We start from the raw sequence: 9982 nt of genomic DNA on the forward strand, positions 1-9982 counted from the left end.
TCCTGTGGGTGAATCTGCATTACATGAAGGTTGAAAATAGTTTACAGAGTCTACCTGTTATTTAATGGCTCTAAATATGAGTGAACTTTTTAACCAGTTAATAAAAGGGAGCTGGGCAAGGATACTGTCTGTTCTTTAAAAGCTCTTGTTCTAGCCTAGTTTTTACACCCAGTGAAGGATTAGAAGCCAGTATTTTTCATTGCAATTCATCACACTTAACTTTGCTATAGGCAGGTGGATCTTATAAAGGCAGGACACCAGTTCTCAATGTGCTTAGCCTCTTGATGCTTACTGAGAGGGGAGACTGCATATTTAGCGTCAATAATGTGCTGGCAGTCCTGCCTTCTTCCCATAGCCTGGTACCAAACATACCTGAGTCTGAGGGCCATTTGTGGTGGCAGTGCAGTAGAAGGACATAGATGAGAGGATGGGAAAGTCTGAAATGTTGTAATCATGTGGATAAATGGTTCTTGGGGAGGTTCCAAGGAAGGACTGGCAGGATGAGTTTCCCTAATGAAAAATGCGCTGGTGTCATCCCCAAAAACGTCAGAGCTCATGGGCACCCAGTGTCAACTTTGCTGTCCTCAGAATTGTGACTGAAGTGGAAATGTCTACTGGGAAATTTCATTTGGAGTAATTGAGTTTCCCAGTGTAGACACAGCAACTCCCTGAATGCTCGCTTTAGTTTGGTATTAGAGTGTGGTAGATCAAGGAGCCCCTTCTCAGGGTCACACCTGGAGAGTTTCCAGTACTCTACCAGTCTCGGCTACGGGAGGGAGAGTCAAGCAGAGGCATACCCATTCCATTCTTAACTTGGGCAGTGGCTAGCAAGTGGAAGGCAATCTGCTACAAGCCAAAACTCACCTACGGAGGGCAGCTGCGACATGGGAGAGAATCGAGGGTGGAAACTCAAGCGTACTGCGCGGAAGGCGGCAATGGTAAACCACTTCCGTATTTTTACCAAGAGAACTCTACAGATACACAACCAGAACGATTGCAGATGGAGAGCAGGGCGTTCTAGGAGAGATGCGTCCGTGGTGACGCAATGGGTCGGAAACACTATGGTGTCGCTTATGACTCGACGGCATAAGGCAAGATCAAGGAGTAAATGAATGTTAATAAAAATCTTCAAGGCAGGCTTTTGCCTTACTTCCCCACATCACCCCTTTAAGGGAAGTTCAGAATAGTTGATAGGCTATGTGTGATGAGAGAGGAGATATTTAAAACTATAGCATCAACATGTATACACATTCGGAGCACTAAATAAATATTTTCACTGTTCGGTGGTTAATATATTTTGAAAGTTTTATCAGATTAAAAATTTTATCAGAACAAAGAGAGAAAGCTTTCAAAAGGATCAAAAGAATATTCTCTCCTTCATAGCTTTGTTTGCCGGCAAGGTAAGGTGATGAATACAAATTGTAGGAACTTCAATTCTTTATTGAAATAGAGGGTTTTCATAAGAAACACTATATATAAAATATAGCCATATGAAAGCTGGATAGTTATAAAATATAGTTGCATGAAGACTGAATTTATATAAAATACATTTATACCAAAGCTGGCTACATATAAAACATGTTTATATGAAATCTGGATACATATAAAATATAGTCATGTGAAAACTACTGTCCCTTTTAGTCATGGGCTCAGATAAAAATGAATCTTTAAAATTTTGACACGGTCAACCTTATGTCTGCAAGTTAGGTGCTGATTTAAAACACCCTTCTGAATCACAATTGAGGATGCTTTATAAAATCATCTTTAGTTCATCATTTCCTCCTTCCTTTCCTCCATTTTTCACTTTTTCTCTCTTCCTCCCTTCCTCTCATTCTTCCTTTCCTCCTTCAGAGGCTGCCCACCCTTGAATACTTTATCCTGGAGGAAGAGCACTATCATGTTCAGACAATAGGCATAATTTTTAATATACCTTCCTTCTGAGTGCCACATGTGTTTACCATTGCTCAAGTAAAACTAAAATCTACTTCTGAGTTTTACCCACAACACATGAAAACTTAACCTCCTTTAAAAAAAATCTGTTAACGAAAACAGATTCACTTTGATGCAAAGGGGGTAGGGGGAAGGGTGGACGGAACAATCACTCTGAAAGTGTGCCAACTCAATAGTTGCTCTAAGGTCAACTTCAATCCACTGGGTACATTTTTAGGAACTCTCCATCCCGCAGCTGTGTTTCAATCATCTTTAGAGTAATGCCATTCCCCACCCCCTACTCCAAGTTACTGAATTGTAATCAAAAAGACACAGAGTTGAATGTGCTATGAAATATACATTATGTTCTATTGTGTAAATGTATAATTACAGTACTATACATGCTAGGGCCGGAGATTGTCTGAAGACAGAAGAATAAGATAGAGCTGAGGCTAATCCTGGATCAGATCCAACTGTCAGCTGAGCAAACCTGATCTTATGCCAGAGACAAAAACTACTGAGAATTGGAATGGGTAAGATGTCAGATCAAGAGCTAGGTGAGTTAGGTTTAGATTAAAGGGATCGATAAGAATGGAAAGTGAATACATCTCAAACTTCAGTGTGATTTAGAATGATAATTTTATGTATTGCACTCTAAATTGTAGAAAGTTGATCAGAATGATCACTTTGCCATCAGGAAAGAGATGACATTGAAATTTAAGAAGATTAAAGCAAAACCTAATAGAGATATTTTGGTAGAAAATTGCTCATTATAAAGCATCAAAATCAGCATTTATTGAGCACTGTACTATGGCCAAAACCTTAGTAGGCTCAAGAGCCATAGACTCTTGAAAACACAATAGCTTTCATAATAACTAAAAAAAGGTTCATAATTGTTACAAAATCTAGCTGTTGGTCTTTCTGTTGGTTAGATTGCCCATAAATCAAGGCCAGTGTTCTTATTATAGTTTGTTATTCAAAACTGTCAAAATACTTACAAGTAAACTATATGAGCACCAAACTAGTATACTGTAGTCAAATATGGTTGATTTGTATAAGGCACAGGGTTACCCATATCGGCTTGGTAAATGTTATGCACATTACACAATATGGAATGACCAAAATAAACTTAGGGGTGGAATTTATAGTTTGAAAATATTCTCTAGTGGAGAAAGAAATGTTTTAAAAAAGTATTTGTAATAAAAAACATACTGTAAGGATAAATACTTGAGTCCAAGTCCTTGAATTACAAGATGGAATTTCCACCACTAAACAAAAGAAATGAAGAGGGCTTTTGTTGGTGCCAAGATGCTAATAATAATTGTGTGGGAATTTTCTGGGGAGCATCTTAGAAATGTAACAGTGCAGTATGACAGAGCTGAAATTTACCACTGGTCTGGGAAATCAGGTTACTGGAAGTGGAGTACGTGCAGATTTGGAACAGTCTGTAGTGTCTGATAATGCCAGGATTTAAGCTAAGAATTTGGCCTTCAATAAATGACTGGAGAAAATAGCTACTTATCTCCCTCCTCTTTTAAAAGAAAAGTACTAAGAAGGATATGGGTTACTGGGTAAAAGAACAAGACCCCAACGACAAGATAAGCTATCTGGCCTAAAAGCGGACATCTTTAAGCTCACAATTGTCATTGTGTGTGGATCATATCAAATCAACACCAGGAGAATTTAGAACTGCTTCAACCCCAACTGATATCATTGGAAGTGTTTTTCCTTTAAGCTCTGGTTTATGGGCCCCAGCAGAGTCCAGTCCCCTTTCAGTGTTTGGTAGCCATTAGGGATGGAAATTGCCTGGTTGTGAGATTGACAGACAATGGGTCCTACACCAGCTAGGGGACCAACGGGGATCTGACAAACTATCACATAGCCTCTATTTTCGGACAGCTGGATATCTCTCGGGTTGTTTTTTTTTCCATCAGGCAAAGCATACCTGCTCGAGTCTTTGTAGCGGTGACTTTCGATTAGGGCAAAGACTTCTTCATTACCTATTTCATCGGGCTTATTTTATAAGGATATACCCGGGGAGCATGAAATGGGAAGCTTCAGAGGTAACAAGGTTTTTAGAAATTGGGCTGTCTTTCTAGCCTGGAGCAGAAAGGTGGGGTTGCTAGGTGTCTTTATTCAGCTCAGTTTTTACAAAGAAGCCAGAATAGATTTGTGAATGGAGATATTGACACGTTATAACACAGCAGCACCACTTCTCCGTATCCAGGTTTCTCTAGACCATAAGCTCCTTGTGGGCAGGGAATGCGTCTGCCAACTCTGTTATTATTGTACTCTCCCGTGTCAATAGTAAAGTGCTCTGCACACAGTAAAAGCTCAATAAATACAGTTGATTGAGTGATAGATTGGGTGGTCCCAGAACTTTACTGAGCACTAACACAAATATTTTTTTGACCATCTAAGGTCAAATAAATTTGAGTTTGTAAATAATTTGAGTTTACAAATTTGAGTTTGTAAATAATTATAATCATAGGAAAATTTACAGCAGACACTAGTCTTAAATTCTCCCACATTCAGTGGGGATGTAAGTTCAAATTTGGAGAATTGTAAATGCCACGTGCATCTCACCACTTCATATTCATTTGAAACTCCTTGGCACACAACCACATGTTCCTGTACTTAAGCACCCTTTGAAGTGTCAGAGAATATAGCTCTTCTATGCAGTGCCTTAATAGCTGTGATTAAATTAACAGTGCTGTCTACAGAAGTTAGCCAAGTGCTAGGTCCATCCAAAAGACAACACAAGAAAAGTAAGAGCAGGAACTGGAAAATATTTTGATAATCATTTTCAACCAAAGATACTCTTCCCTCATTAAAACTGGGAACAGGAGGGCAGAAATCCAGTTTGCTGATATACTATCATTAATATGTAGCAACACGTGGGTGTTTAAAATAGCATGTTCAAACTTAAGCAGAGAAGCAACATATTGTTTCCCTAAATATGGAGAGAAACAGAATGTTGCTGCTCTATATTTTCTCAACAGACCCTCTCCATAGAATTTTCTTCTGGTTAACTCCAAAGGTGTCCAAACACTTCCTGTGTAAAGTACATACTTCCATTCCCAGCTGATTATGAATGCTGCCTTGGCCTTTCCTTAACAAACAACAGAGAAGTTTTTGTCATCTATAGGCATACCCTGGGTAGTGGTTTCTTCATTATTATCATTGTTTATTGAGTGCTGACAGTGTGCTCTGTTCAAGATACAGAGAAGACACAGTTCCTGCCCCAGAGACTAACAGTGAAAGTTAAGCAGACAAACAACTCAGACATAAAATACACCAACTGGGAAGGTGGTCAAATCTCAGAGATGCAAAGGATCAAGTTTGCTTAACCTGCTTTGTGTAACACCTACCACAGCACTCTACGCATGCCGACAGTTATGATATTATTTGATGGTGATAAACCCATTGTAATACTTGAGCATACAGGTAATCATATCAGCCAAGGCAGTTATTTGCCTTCACCATTAAGGCTTCTTCTTGCATTTTCTCATACAAGTCATCACTTTAAAAGTTAACTTTAATAATTCGGCAAAAACTAAACACAGTCACAGTCTCTTAAAGTAAGCCGGAAAGGTTGGCATGTTCAGGCATAGTCTAAATATGTTTCAACGTGTCCAGGCAATTCTTTGTTGCATGAGGCTTAACATTTCTTATTAAAACATACTTCACAGGATTAGAAAGAAATATATGCTGTGAGTCTTACTTTCAAGAATAGAATTATGATTGCAAGGCAAATTTATAGTCATTATTGACCCATCTGATTTCTTAAATTAGTCTGGATTTACAGAAGGGAACTATCTACTGACTGGATCTTACAGGATAATTCTCAGTTTCAGGTTATTTAGGGCAACTAGAAGTCAAGAAGGGTTCTTATTAATTCCCCTAAGGATAGAACCACTTTCATGTATTCCAAATGTTCCCCGTTGATATGTTATTTCAGAAGAGCTAGAATTGTTTAACCATTCATATGTCTGCCTCAGATGTCAGCTCGTGGGAGGCAGGGGCCATCCTGTTTACCTTGCTTGTACTGAGCCCAGCATAGCACTATTATCATCATCTTCAGACATACTAAAAGCTTGCAAGCATATGGAGCCAAGCTCAGGCGGGTGCTTCATAAATCCTTTTTCATGCTGAAGATGATTACTGAGGAAAATCATATACATACATATATATATATATATGTAAATGCTTACAGATAAATGTAGAGAATAAGGCAAGGTATAATTAGGCTTGTGTAAGGTAATTATCTTTCAAATGTAAAGGTAGATGAATGAGCTGCAGTGACACTATGTCAGCTTCACACTCTACACGGTCTAAAAATAGAGATTATTGGCAATCAGCAATTTTGGTCCATTATCATCCCTATATAAGAAGAAACAGAGATGGATAATTCATCTATATATACACCAGCTCTGTGAGTTGTTTCAGAAAACATACCAGCCTTTCACATTTTCATTCACCTGCCAGCAAATGCTGGCAAGCTTAAACAAGTTGGGAATCCAGGATGTGGAAAACAGCTATAGAGAAATCCAGATCTTTCTTCCTTCCACCCTAGTAGCTAAAAATGGCGGCCAGAAGTGGAATGTGGAAAAAGTTGTTTTCACAGCTGGTGAGCAGGCATTCCCACTGTCATATGCATCAACAGCGTATGCACATAGTATGTACAACATAGGTACATGTATGCTGGCAATATTATGTGAGAAATTTACCGTTCCATTTCCATGCTTCTCTGGTGCACTAAATCCTTATGACCTGAAGGAATATCTGTTCCTTTAAAAACTCTTAAGAAACACTAAATAGTTTATTCATTTGATCTAATTTCAATACTTGGGCAGCAAGGGCCAGTCAGAAATATTGATCTGCCTATGATACAGAATTTGATCTGGGTTAGATATACTATTTGAAAATTCTACCACAGTCTATCACCCAGGTAAAATTTAAAGGGATCATCCAGTATCCGACCCTAGCTACCTGACTTTATAATATACGTACATCTACAGTTTGTGATTTATTATTTTGCAGTTCCTTAACTTTAACATATAGCATTTTTTTTCTGTTCCACTTTTCTTAGAGAATCAAAATATCAAGTCTATCTTTGGCTTCCTTACTGACCTGGTGAGTGACTAGAGGCAGCACCATGAGAGAAGCCGCCAATGGGATAGCGAGGTGGTGGAGGTTGTCAATTTGAAAAATTCAGAACTCTGCAGATTTTTTGGGCGGGGGAAGAGGGATTATTTTCTTGCCTCATGGAAGCCAAGTGACTGAAGCCAGGTCTGGCCTTATCACGTTACTTTCTCTTTGTCCAATTTCTTCATCTGTGAAGTAGAGTTTAAAAAGCTGGGCTTGAACTTTTGCATGGGGTCTAGCACAGTGCTCTACATCAAAATGGGCCTCAGTACATCTGGTTGCATGGTGGTGGGGAAGCATTTTAAGATTGATGAATATTTATAAGAAGTTCAGGAAACTCAGTGGCATTTCAAGGCCTATAATGAATAATTTGCTTAGAACCTCCTCACACTTCTGTGTATCTATAATTTAGCTGGAATTTTCACTACCTTTAATGGAAGTTCGTGCCCATGTGCAGTGATGTAAATGGGCTACGGATTGAACACTTCTTAAATGCTTTTCTTTGGCAATGGATTTTACCCACGTGTTCATTTTCTTGGTGGGTGGTATTTATCACAAATGGCAAAAATTCCTCAAAAGGCTACAATTCTGTTGACTCTACTTAAATGTGCCACTTCCTCAAGTGGTTCTTGCCCTGCTGTGCTATGGAACTAGAAGTTACAGAATTTGGCCATATCCTCAGGATTCACATACATGACCAGCTTCTTTGAGGCAACTGGAAACGATTCATGGCTAGCCATGAACTACTGTTGGGTACTTACAAGACATTAGTTTGGCCACGTCGGGGCCCCCACTTTCTCTTCCAAAAAACTCAAGGATATTTGTGAATCTCTCCGAGGTAGGGTGGCCATTTGTCCACTTTTACACTGGACAGTCTCATTTCCACTATGGAGAGTCTCTCCCCCAACCCCACCTTGAGGGCTTCTAGCTAGTCTGTTGGGTAGGGACTGTCTCTATATGTTGCCAATTTGTACTTCCCAAGCGCTTAGTACAGTGCTCTGCACATAGTAAGCGCTCAATAAATATGATTGATGATGATGATGATGATGAGTCAATGGGATTTATCGAGTGCTTACCGTGTGCAGTGGAACCAATTCGCCCCCAGACTCCTGGTCCCATTTCCAAGGACTTTCTTGCATTTTTTAGAGTTTTTCTGGCCCAAAATGGGCCTGATGAGGTGATTGCAGGTCCCCACAGACACACACTGGTTCGGGCCTGAGGCAAAGCTCCACACTGCAGGACTAGACAGTTCTCCCTTCCCTCTTCCACTCTTTCTTCACCTACCACCTGAAAACTGTAGATAAAGCTGGGTAGGGGGGAACAGTAGGGAGGTGGAGAAAGTTAAGAAAAACATCTAAAGTCAATGTAATGTCCACTGATGAGAGCCCAGGCCTATAGATCTTCCGAGTCAAAAAGACCCCATTTTTCCCCTCAATAACTGATATTTGTCTGAATTTTCATTTGCATTGTGGCTCCAGAAATCTGGCATGAAAATTAATGAAACACAATTTTAACAATGAAAAAGGTATATGTTTTTAACTATTAAATGCTTTTCTAAAGCATTTGTATCTTTTGCAAATGACTTAGAATAGTATTCCATAAAGCTAGGAAATATAAAGAATACTGTTGGTTTTGCCTTTGCTGAAGCTAGAATTTTGAAAGTATCTTTTATTGTGCCTTGAGGATTTTTTCCAGAGAACATTTGCTATTTTATTAAAATGAATACAGCACTCAGTGTGAAGCATTTTAAAAACTCATTTTGCATTCTAATACCTTTTCTTTTTAACTTCAGTCACTGACATAATTTTCTAAAATTACAATTTAATTCAATTGAGAGGCATCTTTTCCCTTATAGTTTGATGATTCTCATTAGATGGCATTTTCAAGTTCCTCAAAATTTGAATGGCATTCCATTTTATTTTACAGCTCAAATTCATTTAAAAATTTCATTTTAATAATTCTCTTTTTTAATCAACTGATTTTATATTTGGCTCTTAATATGCTGTCAATTTCATTTTCATGCAAGCTTCCTAAACTAAAATTCAAGTCACTAACTCGGCCCAAAGTAGTAAAACCCTACTTCTCATTGCCCTTTTAATTGGTTTAGATTAGGGGTGAATGTTTTCTACTCATGGTCTCCTACTCATTTACTATGAAACTTTTCTGTTTTCTAGGGAGCAGGTATTATAGTTCAGTTTTAAAACCATAAAGAAATATCTCTCCTCTGTGCCCAAGGTTCATTTTATCAAAGCTTTTTTTCTTAAAGACCTTATGGTAAGATAAGGTCTCATAAAGTAAAAGATGGTTCAGCTTTTTATTTTTTCTCTGACACCACTTTAAAATGGATACATATAAATAGGATATATACATATATAAAGGGGCCTTGGTAAAAATACCCTGAGTCTGATTCTTCCAGAGCCTAAAGTTATTCCTTAGCAGCACGGCCTTGTGGAAGAGCAAGGATTTGGGAGTCGGAGGGTGTGGGTTCTAATCTGCTGCCTGACCTTGGGCAAGCCACTTCACCTCTCTGTGCCTGTTACCTCATCTGTAAAATGGAGATTAAGATTGTGAGCCCCATGTCAGGGACTGTGTCCAACCTGAGTAATTATAATAATAATAATGTGTGGTATTTGTTAAGCACTTTGTGTCAAACACTGTACTAAGCACTGAGGTAGATATAAAATAATCGGGTTGGACACAGTCCCTGTCCCACATAGGGTTCACAATCTTAATGCCCATTTTACAGATGAGGTAACTGAGGCACAGAGAAGTGAAGTGACTTGCCCAAGGTCACACAGCAAACAAGTGATGGAACTGGGATTAGAACCCAGGTCCTTCTGACTGCCAAACCCCATGCTCTTTCCACTAGGCCTCGCTGCTACTCTAAGTAGGAAACTTTGGTTGA

At 38.9% G+C, this 9982-nt stretch overlaps 1 non-coding gene across 1 annotated transcript; it reads left to right on the top strand.

The window, feature by feature from the left end:
* The first annotated feature begins 716 nt into the window (after nucleotides 1-716).
* Nucleotides 717-854, top strand: LOC119936430. The gene has a single exon (XR_005453758.1). It is a non-coding gene; the product is annotated as a small nucleolar RNA SNORA7 (small nucleolar RNA).
* The last annotated feature ends 9128 nt before the right edge of the window (nucleotides 855-9982 follow it).

The sequence above is a fragment of the Tachyglossus aculeatus genome, chromosome 13 (assembly GCF_015852505.1).
Source record: "Tachyglossus aculeatus isolate mTacAcu1 chromosome 13, mTacAcu1.pri, whole genome shotgun sequence".
Lineage (NCBI taxonomy): Eukaryota > Metazoa > Chordata > Mammalia > Monotremata > Tachyglossidae > Tachyglossus > Tachyglossus aculeatus.